A 17,081-nucleotide genomic window follows, 5' to 3' on the forward strand; every position below is an offset into this window, starting at 1 on the left:
AAAATGTAAATTTAGCAGACGAAACATTTTATAAACCAGGGAAAATAGATATTTTATTAGGTGCCTCTATATTCTATGATTTATTATGCATTGGACAAATTCGACTTAACAGATTTTTACCAATTTTGCAAAAAACCATGCTAGGTTGGGTTATTACTGGGAATGTTCCATTTCATTCAAATAAACCAACCATCAAGTGTAATTTTACTGTCAACAGCATTAATGATCAGATCAAACAATTTTGGGAAATAGAAAATATTGATAATTCAAAATGTCTAACTAAAGAAGAAGAATCATGTGAAAAAGACTATCAGACATGTTTTCAGAAAAATCAAGAAGGACAAATTGTTGTTCCACTGTTAGCAAAAGACAACATACAGAACTTAGGAGATCCATTGCAAACAGCACTCGACAGATTTTCTAGTTTAGAAAGAAAATTAATCAAAAATCCAGAATATAAAAGGTTATACACAGACTTTATCAAGGAATATCAGGATTTGGGACATATGTCACTTATAACAGTAGAGGATTTAAAGTATCCCTCATACTATCTACCACATCATGGAGTTCTAAAATCAGATAATACTACTACTAAATTAAGGGTTGTTTTTGATGGGTCAGCAAAAACAACTACAGGCTTATCATTAAATGATTGCTTAAAGGTTGGACCGACTATACAGAGTGATCTTCTTTCTATCTTAATAAGATTCAGATTTTTTAATATAGTTTTAGCAGCAGACATTGAGAAAATGTACAGACAAATCTTAGTAAGTGAAAACTACCAGAACTATCAGAGAATCGTATGGCGTACAAATCCCTCAGAAGAGATCCAACATTTCAAACTTAAAACAGTAACATATGGAACAGCAAGTGCACCATTCTTAGCGATAAGAAGCCTAACCCAACTAGCCAATGAAATTGAGGAAACAGATCTAGATGTAGCCGTAGTAATCAGAAATGGATTCTATGTTGATGATTTGTTATATGGATGTGAAACTGCAGAACAGGCAAAACAGTTGAAAAATAAGTTACAGGAAATTCTTAGCAAATCAAAATTTATATTAAGAAAATGGATGTCCAACGACAAAGATATATTCTCACCAGGAGAGCAAGAACAAGTAGGTATAGAATATTTTATCTCAAGCAAAGAGGAAAATAAAACTTTGGGAATAACTTGGCAGTCAGGTCTAGATAACTTGTTATTCAAAATTAAATGTAAAGACACTGAAAAAATTACAAAGAGATCAATTTTGTCAACAATATCTCAAATTTTTTATCCCTTAGGTTTAGTAGGGCCTTATGTCATTCAAGCAAAGATAATATTACAGAAGTTGTGGAAACTTATTTTAAAGTGGGATGAATCAGTTCCTGCTGAACTTCATACTTGTTTTGTAGACTTTATAAATCAGTTAACAGAATTAAATCAAATCAGTATTCCACGACATGTTACATTGTTTCAAGGGACATATACAGAATTGCATGGATTTTGCGATGCATCTGAAGCAGCTTAAGGAGCTTGTTTATATATTGTTAGTCAGTATCACGATCAGAAACAGAGTCAGTTACTTATTGCAAAAAGTAGAGTAGCACCATTAAAGGTACTTACAATTCCAAAATTAGAGTTATGCGCAGCAATGGTATTAACAGATTTAGTAAAAAAGGTAAGAGATTGTTCAGATATTAATTTTGCCAAATTTACATTTTGGACAGATTCAGCTATAGTTATTCAATGGATAAACAGCGAATCTCATGTTTGGAAACCTTTTGTATCAAACAGAATTGCTCACATTCATGAAAACAGCAAGGCAAATGATTGGAGACATGTTCCTTCAAAGGAAAATCCAGCAGACCTTATTTCAAGAGGAATAGACTCAAAAACATTGTCAACTTCTTCCTTGTGGTGGCATGGACCTTCATGGTTATCAGAAAGTGAAGACAACTGGCCTATACCGAAATTTAAATCAGTAAAGGATTTACCAGAAAAAAGACTTAAATACCAGTTATCAGCTCATGTTAAAGAAAAGGAACCATTTAGTATAATCCATAAATATTCTTCAATATCAAGGTTACAAAGAATAATAGCATTGCTTTTAAGATTTAAACATAACTGTCTTAATAAATCAGACAAATATTGTGGCCAAATTTCTATACCAGAACTGGAAGTCAGTTTAAATACTATTGTAAAACTTGTACAGAATGAATGTTTCCAATCAGAAATTTCACAAATTTTGAAAGGTAATACTGTCAAAAAGAATAGCAATCTTATTTCACTTAATCCATTTCTTAAAGATGGTATTCTCAGAGTTGGTGGTAGGATCAAAAATGCAGATTTTTTACCTTTTTCTCAAAGACATCCAATACTTTTACCTTCAGACCATCACATTACTACTTGTAACATTCGGGATGAACATTATAAAAACTTGCATGCTGGTCCACAACTATTGTTATCAACATTGAGAACTAGATTTTGGATATTATCAGGTTTAACTACAGTAAAACGAATTTTAAGAAAGTGCATTGTATGTTTTAAAAATAGGCCAAGTTCAGTCAATCAACTTATGGGTGACTTACCAGAGAAGCGAATTACTCCTGCTAAAGCATTTTTACATACAGGTTTAGATTATTGTGGACCATTCTCAGTTAAAGCTAATAAATTACGCAATTCAAAAATCATCCATATATATAAAACATTAAAAGGGTAAACCCTGTAGTTGGCTGTATACCTTTGTTAAGACAACGTAGAATGAAGTAAACACTTCTGTTGTATATAGGTATATTATAAAAATATACCTATATACAACAGAAGTGTTTACTTCATTCTACGTTATCCATATATATGTTTGCATATTTGTTTGTTTTAGCACAAAGGCTACACATTTAGAACTTGTAATAGACTTAACAACTGAAAGTTTTTTAAATTGCTTAAAACGATTTATCAGTCGTAGAGGTAAACCATTGACTATCTCATCGGACAATGCCGCAACTTTTGTGGGGGCTAATAATCAACTCAAATCAATGTACGATTTAGTACAGAATTCCAGACCAGAAATTAACAGTTTTTTGACAGTAGAATCAATAAAGTGGCAGTTCATTCCTGCTAGATCACCACATTATGGGGGAATTTGGGAGGCAGCAGTCAAATCATTTAAATTTCATCTTAAAAGAATTGTGGGAAATTATATATTTTCAGTAGATAATTTTGGAACTTTGACAACACAAATTGAAGCATGTCTTAATTCCAGACCTTTAACTCCTTTATTCTCTAACCCATCAGATTTTCAAGCTTTGACCCCAGGTCATTTTTTAATCTTTTCACCATTAACAACCTTTCCTGAGCCAGACCTACGAAGAATTTCAAATCTCAACACGTTTCAACATATGACTCAAGTGCTCCAACATTTTTGGGCAAGATGGTCAACAGAATATTTAACTCAGCTTCAGTCAAGATCCAAATGGAGGACTGTTAGCAACCAAGAAGTAAAGATAGACCAGCTAGTGTGTCTTAGAGAAGACAATTTACCACCTCTACAGTGGAGGTTAGGACGTATTTCAATGGTACATCGAGGCAGAGACAATAGAATACGTGTTGTGACAATAAAAACAAACAATGGTGAAGTGACAAGAGCTCTCTCACGCGTGTGCATATTACCAACAGACATTTAAGTTCATTTCTATGTTTTGATGTATACTGGGCAATTATGACCCTTTATTGTAATGTAGTTTATTGTTTTTTTTTTGTTTCTTTTTGAAATAGCCAGGGTATTTCAAGGCTGGCGGTATGTTGCAGAATACACAAGTGTATGGCAAATAATTGCTCGTTCCATGTCAGCTGGTGACAGCGCGCATGACAATGTCAATCATAATCATCATGTCGTAAGGTTATATCATATTGTAGCAGTGTACAAATAAAATTCAGTTTGTAATTCAGCATATCAGTTTTTTACCAGCATTAACCATCAGAAGCAGAAATAATACTTTGTATAAATAAATACAAAACAGCATCCATACCATTCCCTCAAGTTACGCAACCATGAGATTCTTTTTCTTCCTACACTTCTCTTGCCCTGGATTTTCGCCTGTATAAGTAATTGAAGTTTCAATATTTAGTGTAACAATATTAAGCTAAGAAGGGAACGTAAGAGAATGACTAGAAGCTGTAATACGGAGTAACTTTAAAACAACCATTCTCTAGGCATTTATATAAGTATACAAGAATCAAAAGAGCAAATGAATAAAAACATAGAACTAGGAAGAAATAATCTATTTGTACAAATCAGTGAATGTTGAATACAAGGTTATGACTTATAGATACAACTTAGAAGATACTACAAAAATTACAACGTTTCCTTACAGTGATATAAAATATCTAATTAAATTTCACTACAACAACACTTGGCAAAATTACTGGGAAAATTCTGAAAACAAATTAATCCCAATATGCCCACAGGTGAACAGCTGTATGAATAACCCCACTAGTAGACGAGACCAAGTGATCATCAACCGTTTAAGAATTGGTCATACAGCAGTAACACACAAATTTATTATCAGTAAAGATCCACCGCCAATGTGCAACAACTGCTCCACTTCATTAACAGTGAAACACTTCCTGCTTGACTGCCATTGTTTCCAAAATGAAAGAAGAATACATGGAATTCCAGACGACCTCAAATCCATCCTTACGGACAAAAATTTAAATGTATTGAATTATTTAAAAGACATAAAATTTTATTATATTATTTAAGGCTATGGGTACATAATTAGCAAATATTTTACGTGTATCCCTACTTTTTCTGTCTTTACACGGCAAATTACGTGTAGTAAAATGGACACTGGTATGGATATGTAAACATTACTACTTGACAATGTCATCATTAACTTTAAAGAGATGGCTTTTGAATGTTCTTGGATAACTGTTATTTTTATAATTGCAAATTATTAATTCAGTTAATAAATGTTTTTCACTAACTATGTATTCAGTGATTGTAATAATTTATTTGTACAACAAAGACTAATACCCAATCGAGAAAAGAGGAAAAGTGTTAAAGTGATTTTTAATAATATATTGTTATGGAACGCTTACAATTTTGAACATCTTTAACAACAAAATACTTGGATCACAGAATATATTATCCTGCTCTGTTTGGATCTTCCACAAATAATACACAATAAATAACTTTTTATTAAGTTCACGTCTTAAATCAATTATTTATCAAATACACTATATATCAATAATATTTAATCAATAACTCAACATATTCCCGATACAATGTCAATTATTTAAAATTGTCACTGATTGTCAGTGTCTGACTGACAATATATATGCTGACAATATTATATTCGGCTGAATGCGTTGTAAGACAAAGATAGATTTGGAAAATATTACCACGGCATTGTGTTTATTTTTTTCGAATCCTGAAAAAACCAATAAATCTTTTTGAAAAATTTAAACGCAGAATGAAAGACTAAATTATTACCGAGGGCCGAAAGTCCCTTAGAATAAATAAAAAGTTTATTGTGAATGATATATTTGAAATTAAAAAGCACACTCAATTTTCTCTTAGTTTTTCACCCCCTTAACTTATTAAAATAAACATTATAGAAGTTCTCAGGGACTTTCGGCCCTCGCTAATAACGTGATCTTTCATTCTGCGTTTAAATTTTTCAAAAATACTTATTAGTTTTCTCAGGATTCGAAAAAAATGAATCCCCATTTGAATAGCATTGCAGCCGAAAATACGTACCGATCCTCTTAATGTAATTCATATTAAAAATATTGTATTTGTAATCCCACTAATAACCCTACGTGGTTGATGTGGTATAGTCCGTTCGCTAAACTCAGACTCAACTGCCTAGTGATTTAAGCTAGTAATTTTGCCAATTTGATAAAATTGCCAAAAAGATAATTACTAAATAGTTAATAATTACTAAATATTTAGTAATTTTGCAAATTTTGTCAAAATTGGCAAAAAACAAAAAAGTTACGTACTAAAATCATTAGCCATTTGCGTCTGAGTTTAGCGAACCGCCATATAAGTGTTTTTAAAACAAAAACTATCCACCTTAAATAACTTTTGAACTACTGATTTTTAGGAAAAACGTAAAAACACGTCAAATAATAGGTACTTGAAGGGGGATACATTATGCCATATTTAAGCTTGCTTGGAAAGGCACCCTCTCACCCACCGTATCATCCCTTAATTTTTTTTTAAATTTCTTTTACCTTTTTCTATTTTACATTTGGATTCTCATCTTTGTACTGATGTCAAAAATGTATAACACATGATTCTTAAAGTTATTAGTTTATAAGAAAAAGAAATAAAAAAGCAAAAAAACTGGATTGAAAAAAATATTTTTTTTAACAATTTTATTACACACAAACATTTAGAATGAATATTTCAATACCAAAAATTTTAACAATAATTATTCAAAATGACTTGAAATTTTAAGTAATTATTGTTAAAATTTTGAATAATTATTGTTAAAATTTTGAATAGTTATTTTTAAAATTTTTGGTAGTGAAATCTTCATTTTCAATGTTATAAAATTGTTTAAAAAATAATTTTTATTCAATCCAGTTTTCTTGCTTTTGTATTTATTTTTCTCATCACTTTAAGCATCAAGTGTTATAAATTTTTGAAATCAGTACAAAGAGGAGAATCCAAGTGTCAAATAAAAAGTGAGAGGGTGCTTTTCCCGGCAACCTTAAGTATGACATAATGTCTCTCCCTCTAAGTATTATTTGACGTGTGTTTGCGTTTTTTTCTAAAAATCAGTGGTTCAAAAGTTATTGATGGTAGATAGTTTTATCTGAAGAGCACTGTATAAACTTATGTATACGTGACTTAAAATGCTAACAATAAAAGACACCGTTTTCTCGGATAGCTTTGTGAACAATAATTTGAGCATGTTTGGTGCAATCATTTAGCTTGTAATTAAGTTTTAAATTCATACGGATTAGAGATTCCCAATTTTTGTTTTTTCTTTTTATAAATTGTGAACTAAATTTTTGAAAGTAGCTTTCATAATGTCAGTAACAATCAGGTTTTTTCCAGCACGAAAGCTCAAATATTGAAGAAATAAAATTAAAATTTATATTTTGCATTTATATTTTGACTTTTAAAGGGAGGGAATCATAAGAGAGTGGGAAAAAATAAAAAATATTGTGTAAATTTTTCGAAAATTTGCTGTCTTTCAATAGACATGAGAGCAACTACAACTACTACTGAAAAAAACAAACAATTTCTGTAAAGAATATGGACTAAAAATGAATATAAAAAAGACCAAATACATGATAATAACTAAGAAAACAAACATACAAACAAGCATACATTTGGGAAATGTGCGATAGAAAGGGTTGATAAATACAAATACCTAGGAACCTGGATTTCAGAGAAAAATGATCAAACAACAGAAATAAGGACCAGGATAGAAATAGCAAGAAATGCGTTTGTAAAGATGAAAACAGTTCTCTGCAACAAAGACCTTAGTTTAGAACTGAGAGCAAGAGTTTTGAGATGCTACGTGTTCTCGATACTACAATATGGACTTGAAAGCTGGACATTAAAGCAAGAACACATAAATAAGCTAGTCATTTGAAATGTGGTGTTATAGAAGAATGCTTAGAATAGCATGGACACAGATGAAAACGAACACGGAAGTACTGCGAGAAATGGGTAAAGAATGCGAAATAATAAACACAATAAAAATAAGAAAGTTACAATATCTGGGACACGTAATGAGGGGACCGCGATATGAAATGCTATGATATGCTTTATGATATGCTATGATATGATACCGCGATATGAAATGCTTTTACCCTGGGGTTGGATGCCACCACTTTTCGGGGGTGAAAATTAGTTTCTTAAAAATAACCCATACTTCGATAGAGGGACAAATTCTAAAAATTTGTTATATAAAGTTATTAAAATAAATCAAAGCTTTTTGAGTTATTAAAGATCAGAGATTTTAATTTTTCGTAAGAAAAATGCATGTTTTTAATCGATTTTTGATAAATAACTTAAAAACTACAAGTTTTAACAAAAAAGTTATAATTACCAAAATTGAAGCTTATAGAAAATGAAATAAACTGCTTAGTAGAAAAACCTTTTGGTGTTAACTAAAAGTGAGTTATAGGTAATTGAATGTATATTTTTTTCGGGAGTACCCAAATCTAAGTATTCAAGCTTAAATAACGGGAAAATGATGCACTTTATAACATAAACTTATTAAACATTTAGGTGTGAGGCAAGGGTGTATACTGTCACCAACCCTGTTTAATCTCTATTCCGAAGACGTAATGAATAGAACACTCTCTGAGCAATCCATAGGTGTTAGATTAAACAAATGATGTTAGATTAAACCATCTGAGATTTGCCGACGACACCGTTCTGATCGCAGAAACATTTAAAGAGCTAAAGACATTGGTGAATAAGATAGCAGACTGCAGCGAAGAATATGGACTATCTTTGAACATAAAGAAAACTAAATTTATGGTAATATCGAAATCAACAGGAAATGTTAAAAATTTATATTTACACAATGAAATTATCGATCGAGTTAGCAAATACAAATATTTAGGCACTTTTATAAATGAAGACAACGATAGCTCAGCAAAAATCAAAATAAGAATAGAAAAAGCCAGATCCATATTCACTAAAATGAAGAGAGTGTTCTGTGGAAGAGATTTGAGCCTTGAAATGAAATTTCGCCTGATGAGATGTTACGTACTTTCTGTGCTGTTCTACGGAATGGAGTCGTGGACGCTGAAAAAGATTGATACCAAAAAATTAGAGGCATTTGAACTGTGGATGTATCGCAGAATCTTGAGAATATCATGGACGGAGAGAGTCACAAACGTCGAGGTCTTGAGAAGAATGAATAAAGAAAAGGAAGTCATATTTACGATCAAAAAACGAAAACTGCAATACTTAGGACACATTACAAGAGGCGAAAGATATGAACTGCTTCGAATAATTATGCAAGGGAAGATAGCAGGAAAAAGGTCCATAGGAAGAAGACGAAACTCCTGGCTAAAGAATCTACGGGAATGGTATAGCTGTAGCAACAACGAATTGTTTCGGTCAGCAGTTTCGAAAATACGTATAGCCCTGATGATCGCCAACCTTCGGAACGAAGATAGCACTTGAAGAAGAAGATTAAACATTTGTCAAAGCACTTAAAAATATCTATCAACTAAGCCCCCGAACAAGTTGATTTGCATTAATAAAATTTATGCTCCAAAAATTTTTTAAAATTCATATTTTAAAAATTAAAAAAAAAATGTTATTGTGTTTTTTTAAATAACTCCGTTTATTTTTACGATATCAGGTTCACTGAAAACCATTCGAAACTTAATTTCAAGGGCTATTAAACCGCGTTGAATTTAATCTTAAAAGCCCTTTACTTTTTTAAAAATAGGTTAAATGACCCCGGTTACATGGATGTCACAGCAAAATTCAAGATTTAAACGTTTCTATCTCGGTTATTTTGTACCCTACAGAAATAGTAAAACTGGTAAAACATTCAATACAGAAAAAACTAAAATTTGGTTTTATATCATTTTTTACGTATATTGAGTATTTTTGGAGTTATTATCGAAAGAAAATGAAAATTACGATAATTTTTAAAAGTCTGACTTTTAAATTATACATTTTTTCAAAAATATGCATTCTAAAGCGGTCAAAATTGTTTAAATCATTACTTATGCTAATATAAGGAAATAGTAGTAAGGATTACTATAAGTTTTAATTTTTGCGGATATGGCGTATGTATTATTTTTCATTTTTTCCTAAAAAAATTCAAAAGGATTCTCTTATTTTCATCATAACTTGCGTAATTTTAATGTTATTAACTTCTTCTGGAGCTGATTTGATAGGTATTCTGAAGTACTTTGACAAGTGTGTAGCAGGTATATTTTATAAAATGCATAGATTTCCCGTTATTTAAGATTGAATATTTTGATTTGAGTACTCGTCGAAAAAAATATACATTAAATTACCCATAACTTACTTTGAATTAACATTAGTTTAGTCCTTCAAGTGAGGATTGTATTAAACTTTTTATTATCTTCAATTTTGGTAATTATAAATTTTTGTAAAAGCTTCAAATTTTTGAGTTATACGTGAAAAACAGATTTAAAAAATGCATTTTTTTACGAAAAAATAAAATTTTTGATCTTTAATAACTCAAAAAGGATTGATTTATATTAATAACTTTATATAACAAATTTTGCTTATAATTTGTCCCTTTATCGATTAGTGGTATTATTTTTAACAAAATAATTTTCACCCACGGGAAGGGGTGGCATCCACTCCAGGATAAAAGCGCAAGTTAGCATCATGTTACCTTTGTTCCTTGGGGTATCCTCTAACTATTCGCCAATTTTCATGAAAATCGATGAAGGTTCAACGAAATCCGAGGTGAAAACCTTCAGTTACTGCACTAATATCCTCTTACAAATGGTTATGAAAGTCGATGGAGGTTTATTGAAATCGGAGGTACTAGAGCTCATATCCATCTTCAGTGACTGCACTAAGCATATTCAAGATAAAAACTAAGTAGTTTGTTGTAAATATATTCTATAAAACTATTTTGAAAAATATTTACCAATTCGCCTTAAGTTGTTATCCAAATTGGAACACAGCTACGTATATGGACCTTCATGCCCAGGAAAGGCCTACGTTCAGCAGTAGGCGAGTGTTTTATAATAAATCTTTATATTCACCGGTAAATACGACGCATCCGAAATGTGCACAATCTTATTACATTTATAATATTATATATTAAATGGATCGTTTATTTATGAATGTTTTATAATACGAATATATGAAATGAACATCCAAAGAATGTTAAAAGTTATTATTATTATTTACTTTTATTTATTATTTTAAATATTTCACTTTAAAACAGATTAAACTATTCAGATAAGTTTATAAATTTTCTAAATTTTATATTCAATACACATAGCACAGACCGTTTGTAACATTACCGAAAATGACCAACCCCGGCATTGGTCCTAAATATACTGAATCAGAAATCAGAACCGCTGCTCAAGCTGATGATTTCATAAAATAAAAAGTTGTTTACTTACTCATAGATAGCTGATACACACCTACTATGGCTCTATACAAGAATTCGTAAGCATAAAAACTGTGGCTGATATAAGTAGATATTGTAAAACACTGCCCTGCAAAAATTAACCGAACACTAAGTTGATTTTAAGTAAAATTAAAAAGTAATAGACAAACCAAAATTCTAATAATTTTTTTATTGTAGGTAGTTTCAGTATTTATTTATTTACAAAGCTTAAAAGGTCTTGATGAAGGCCTAGGGGTAAAAATACAATTAATATAATCTTCTTCTTCTTCAGGTTCCATCTCCACTACGGAGGTTGGCAATCATCATTGCTATTTTAATTTTTGAGACAGTAGCTCTAAATAGTTGTTTTGAGCTGCATCCAAACCATTCTCTCAGGTTCTTCAGACATGAAATTCGTGTTCTTCCGATGCTTCTTATGCCGTCTATCTTTCTTTGCATTATGAGATAGGATTATTTGCATACATTTCAGGATGCCATACTTTTCGCCCCGCATCACATGTCCGAGATACTGTAGATTTCTTTCTTTAATTGTAAGTTCAACTTCCTTTTCTTTACTTTATTCTTCTCAGTACTTCATTATTCGTAATTTTATCTGCCCACGAAACCCTCATAATTGTTCTATAGGTGTAAATTTCAAAGGCGTTAAGTCGTCTCAGTCTCTAGATTTAACGTCCATGATTCCACTCCATAGTATAGTACACTGTATACGTAACATTTTGTTAGGCGTACTTTAAGAGCTAAGGTTAAATCTTTGCTACATAGAACCTTTTTCATTTTCATAAAATTAGAACGTGCATTTTCGATTCCGACTTTAATTTCTGCAGTGTAGTCATTATTTTCTGTTATAAGTTTTCCTAGGTAATGGAAGGGTAGCCCAAGCGGGGATTTTTGCAGTTACTCAAGCGCGTCATATTATCATATTGGGAGAAACGTGGTACCCTGTAGATGTACCTCTACCATATATTGGCTCTTAACACAGCGGAGTTCGTTCAGGGGGGACCGAAAAAGGAATCTATCCTTAAAAATATTCGAAATTGTCAGATTAAGGTAATTTAAGTACATACAATACAAAAGAGTGTATAATATTTCAAAAATCTGACGATTTGAGCGGGGCGTACGGAAATGGGCGAGTCAAAACGTTTCACAAAAAAAAGCGAATATTTCGTGAAATGAACGTCAGATCCAAAAACTAAAAACTACGCTCGTGTTCAATATTTTTCAGCAATCTTTTGAAAGATACCAAACATGACATCCATGGAGAGGGATGGGGGGTAAATTTAAAATTTTAAATACAAAAATCCCGCGATATTTCGCCAAATAAACATCAGATCGAAAAACTGAAAAATACACTTATTCAATATTTTTGAAAAATCTATCGAATGGTACCAAACACGAGAGGTATTCCCCACCCCACGGAAGTGGCTACTTTAGTCGAGGGGGTTACTTTAGTCCCCACTAAAATTGTAAATTTTAGCATACTTTGCTCTCCTAACGTAAGTGTACCAACCTAATTATACCTACCTATAGTGACTTTATAATATATTACAAAACTTGTATCACGTGGGTTGGCTTCTTATTCAATCATGTCCCTTGTCTACTAAATTGATTTACTATTCTATTCCATTCATCCCTGTTTTTGCTCTTTCTTCTCAACTAATACTTCCCTCATTTCTGCGATCTTCCTGTACGCTGTCAAACCAACTTTGTCTGGGTCTTCCTTTCCTTCTCTTCGTGATTGGGCCCCGTTTCAGGATCATCTTTGACATCCCCTTCATTTCCATTCTCATCAAGTGTCCCATCCATCTCACTCTTTGTGCCTTTATGAAGCGACTGATGCATGGTCCCTTATACATTTCCCTAGTTTGTTCCCTGCAGCTTCCTGTTTGTTCGTCGCACTCAACCGTCCACCGTGTTTTTGCCTGCGTATACAGGGTGAGTCATGAGGAACTGTACATACTCCTACCTCGTATTATAGAGGCCCCTATGGGGAATAACAAATGACCATTAAAAGATGTCTGCTCCCATTGTTTAATAATATACAGGGCAAGTTTCGGATTTTGACAGAAATTTGTATTCGTCGTAATTTTTGAACGGTCAGATCGATGTGTCTCTTATTTTGGTCAATCGTTACACTATTACCACCTAATCAACTGATTTATTCAAACTAGAAAAAAATCAGATCCGGCTTTAAAAAATTAGTTCGTTTGGGTCTTAGAAAAAATTTCACTCTGTCTACGCTTTTTGAAAACTCTAATATGAATTTTACAAATTAGACAAATAGGCAATTAAAATGGCATATCTATTTTTAAGGTTGAAAGACTGATAGGTTTTGTACCAAATATCTATTTTTTCCCCACACGATTACTTAATTTTTTATAAAAAAATCAAATTTGACTATGAATTAATAGTTTGGTAAAGTGAACCATAGATTTAAAAAAATTAACTTTTATTACAAAAATTAATTTTTTTAAACAAATATTTAATTTGTGTTACCACCCAATTAACTGATTTATTCAAACCAGAAAAACATCAGGTCCGGCTTTAAAAAATTCGTTCGTTTGGGTCATAGAAAAAATTTCACCCTGTATACGCTTTTTGAAAACTCTAATATGAATTTTACAAATTAGACAAATAGGCAATTAAAATGGCATATTTATTTTTCCCCATACGATTACTTAATTTTTTATTAAAAAATCAAATTTGTCAAAATCGCAATTTTACCATAAAAATAAAAAAAAATTAAACAACGTTTTTCTTCTAATTAAAAAAGTTTCACCATTTTTATTTATATAACCCGTCTATATCTAAAAGTCCCCATAACACTTCTCCTTGGACTCTATAGTTTAATATAGACGTGATCAAATGGTAGGGGAGCCCAAGCGGGGATTTTTGCAGTTACTCGAGCGCGTCAGATTATCATATGGGAGAAACCTGGTGCCCTGCAGATGTACCTCTACCATATATTAGCTCTTAACACAGAGGAGTTCGTTAAGGGGGGCCTGAAAAAAAATCTATCCTTATAAATGCTCGAAATTGTCAGATTAAGATAAGGTACGTTAAGGACATGCAAAACATTGTATATTTCAAAAATCTGACGATTTGAGCGGGGCGTAACGAAATGGGTGAGTTAAAAAGTTTCACAAAGAAAAGCAAATAATTCGCGAAATGAACGTTAAAGGAGAGATTTGAAATACAAATCCCGCGATATTTTTCAAAATAAAGATTAGATCGGAAAACTGCAAAATACACTTAATCAATATTTTTGAAAAATCTATCGAATGGTACCAAACACCACCCCCCACGGATGTGGGGTGGAAGGTTACTTTAAAATCTTAAATAGGAACCCCAAATTTTTATTCCAGATTTTTATTCTTTACGTAAAAATAAGCAACTTTTATTCGAAACATTTTTTCAAATTATGGATAGATGGCGCTATAATCGGAAAAAACGATTATTGGAAATGGAAAATAAAATAAAAAATGGCAAGCGCCCACTAAAATGGAAAACTTTGCTTAACTTTTTTTGGTTTTAGGACCTACTCTTCACAACTCAATAGGTCCTCAAAGCGCTCGAGTGACTGCACATTTAGCATACTTCGCTCCCCTACCAAAATAGATAAATTTTAAATTTTTTCACTTAATTTTTGCGATTTAACTTTGCAATTCACGAATCTGCACCTTTTATTTTTAAAAATTCATAACTTTTACGAGAAGAAGACTGAAAGTCTACAACAATTTTCATAGTCTTCACAATGGTAAGAGATATGTACTGTAAAAATTTCAGAAAAAAAAATATTAAAATGGAACTGAGTTGTAGCGAGTTAAACCGTGATTTCATTTATTCCGATTTTGACAAATGTGATTTTTTTAATAAAAAATTAAGTAATTGTGTAAGGAAAAAAAACAAATATGCCCTTTTAATTGCCTATTTGTCTAATTTGTAAAATTTATATTAGAGTTTTCAAAAAGCTTATACAGGGTGAAATTTTTTCTAAGACCCAAACGAACTAATTTTTTAAATCCGGGCCTGATTTTTTTCTAGTTTGAATAAATCAGTTGATTGGGTGGTGACATAAATTAAATATTTGTTAAAAAAAAATTAATTTTTGTAATATAAGTTAATTTTTTTAAATCTATGGTTCACTTTACCAAACTTTTAATTCATAGTCAAATTTGATTTTTTTATAAAAAATTAAGTAATCGTGTGGGGGAAAAATAAATATGCCATTTTAATTTCCTATTTGTCTAATTTGTAAAATTCATATTAGAGTTTTCAAAAGCGTATACAGGGTGAAATTTTTTCTAAGACCCAAACGAACTAATTTTTTTAAAGCCGGACCTGATTTTTTCTAGTCTGAATAAATCAGTTGATTAGGTGGTAATAGTGTAACGATTTACCAAAATAAGAGACACATCGATCTGACGGATCAAAAATGATGACGAATACAAATTTCTGTCAAAATGCGAAACTCGACCTGTATATTATTAAACAATGGGTGCAGACACTTTTTAGTGGTCATTTGTTATTCCCCATAGGAGCCTCTATACGAGGTATGAGTATGTACAGTTCCTCATGACTCACCCTGTATAGCTTTGAGCATTTTTCTTTCCCATATTTCCAATTTCTTTGTATTTGGTTCTTTCATTGTCCATACTTCGCTACCATACGTCACTGTGGGTCTTATTACCGTTTAATATATTATATCTTCAGCTTTGTTTTTCTCGATACATATCTGGATTTTATCAGTGATCTTAGGCTTCCCATCTTTTTATTTCCCTTTGCCAATCTGGCATTCAGTTTCCATTCTCTGTGGACCACTCTCTCGAAATTATATTCCATTGGTTCCATGGGCGCCAATACCCATGGGCCTTTAAATTATATAATATGGTTATCCAAAGCACAGAATAACTAACCACAGAAATATACAAAATATAATGTGCAACATCTTCACGTTTGCCCCCCCTAGAAATTTTTATATGGGCGCCCGTATTAGATATGAAAGTAAACTATATCTCTTCTTTTTGCTCAGTATTTCCGAGTAGGTATCATGTAGTTTGACTTTTCCTGGTTTATTTCTAGGCCAAAATATTTTACCTCGTTTTCTTATCTTTTCATAACATTTCTTAATTATTTTTTGAAGTTATACTTTTTTAGACGCGATTGAGAGTGAATTTTTATTATTCTGCGCGAATGCGCACACAGACAGTATGGATTTCGTTGCTAAATGTTTTAAGTTAGGTATATATTAGTCCAAAAAAGGTGTGGAAAGAATATATTAGTGTTTTTAGTAAATATATGTATTTACTACAATTTTTGTATCTTTGGATTTGTCTACCTCGGGAATAAGATAATAACTAATATTTAAAGTATTTTCATACTTCACTGACTTATGGCCTATTTCACACTATGTCTGAGAAATCTTGTAGTCCGCACCCGCACAAACAAAAGGAGTATAGCTCAGTGGTAGAGCGTTCGACTGGAGATCAAGAGGTCCCCGGTTCGAATCCGGGTGTTTTTTATTTAATTTTTGGTATTGTTTTAATAAAAATTTTTGGAAAGTACTATTAAGTAAAAATTAGTTTAATCTTTAAATAAAATATAAATAAACTGTTCGAAAGTATAATATTGTTTCGTTGAAATCATATAAAAGAAGTATAACTTGTTACGTGCGTACAAAGTACACACACATTCTTTTTTGTTTTTGTTAGAACCGTAAGATCATCAATGAAGGCCAGACATTGCTGCTCACTGTTAAAGATGGATCCGATCGTTTTAACTCGGCTATATATAGGTATCCTGATTATTGTTTTCAATCATCATCGATCAGTTAATCCATGATTCTTCGTGTCCACCGTCCATCTTGTGTTCTAGCTAAGTGACCTGCCCAGTTCTAAGTCATTCTAACTAACCTAATCAGTTTTGCGGGGTTTTTGTCCCGAATTTTTCTTCAAAGTCGCCAATTCTGTAACAAATGAATATATTCC

General features: G+C 31.6%; 1 non-coding gene across 1 annotated transcript; it reads left to right on the forward strand.

The window, feature by feature from the left end:
- Window positions 1–16,543: 16,543 nt before the first annotated feature.
- Window positions 16,544–16,615, forward strand: Trnas-gga (transfer RNA serine (anticodon GGA)). Its single transcript has one exon. It is a non-coding gene; the product is annotated as a tRNA-Ser (tRNA).
- Window positions 16,616–17,081: the final 466 nt, after the last annotated feature.

Source organism: Diabrotica virgifera, chromosome 6 (genome assembly GCF_917563875.1).
Source record: "Diabrotica virgifera virgifera chromosome 6, PGI_DIABVI_V3a".
NCBI classification, from domain to species: Eukaryota; Metazoa; Arthropoda; class Insecta; order Coleoptera; family Chrysomelidae; genus Diabrotica; species Diabrotica virgifera.